At 25.0% G+C, this 747-nt stretch overlaps 1 protein-coding gene across 1 annotated transcript in view; it reads left to right on the top strand.

Annotated features, from left to right (window-relative positions):
• The window catches only part of LOC108572011 (DNA-binding protein RFX7), a 6,855-nt gene that overhangs the window by 1,102 nt on the left and 5,006 nt on the right, over positions 1-747 (top strand). The gene's annotated exons all lie outside the window — the stretch shown is intronic.

Below are 747 nucleotides of genomic sequence, written 5' to 3'. Positions count from 1 at the left end.
CTAAAGAATTAAAGATAAAAAAAAAATTGTAATTATACAGGTTATTCACACTATTAGTGCCTAAAATTTTTTTCATAAATAGTAGGTTTGTGAGAGAAATATAAGATAAAGTTTTACTGTTTTTTTATGTAATATGGTAGTTTGAATAGATGTTTTGTATGAGTAGTAGTTATCACATAATAATAATGACAAGTTTTTAAATTGATAGCCATAATTATTGTTTTAACACATAAAAGTGGCTGTCAAAACAAATTTAATGACTAGTGATATAATAGGCGTTCAATGCCTTAAAGGAACCCACAACTGAGCTTTATCCATATGGAAAATTACTAAAATTCATGACCCATTTTCTCTCAGACCACTCAAGCGATTTCAATCAAATTTTGACTGAGTACTCTAAAAATAATGCTAAATAAATTTAATACAAGATTTTTTTATAAACCTTTTAGAAAGATAGTTACATGGTACTTAATAAACTGTTCAAAAAATGATGAAAGATCTTTTTTTCTCTCTGTCCAAATGTAGGCATTATTTTTCAAATTCTGTCATTCAATATGTTCAACAACTTCTTAAGATTTATCACAAAATATTTCATTAAATTTGCTTTTTTAGATCCTGAGAAAATAGGTCAAAATGGAGGAAAAATACAATTTTTCTAAAAAGCAGTGATAATTCATTTGTTAATCAATTTATCTTATCAATTGAAAGAATAAGAAATTTAGAAAGAGCAACTAATAAAAGCAAATA

Source organism: Habropoda laboriosa, unplaced genomic scaffold, assembly GCF_001263275.1.
Source record: "Habropoda laboriosa isolate 0110345459 unplaced genomic scaffold, ASM126327v1 scaffold67, whole genome shotgun sequence".
In the NCBI taxonomy this organism is placed as follows: Eukaryota; Metazoa; Arthropoda; class Insecta; order Hymenoptera; family Apidae; genus Habropoda; species Habropoda laboriosa.
Note: the sequence above shows the minus strand (reverse complement) of the source record. Positions and strands in the feature narration are given on the sequence as shown.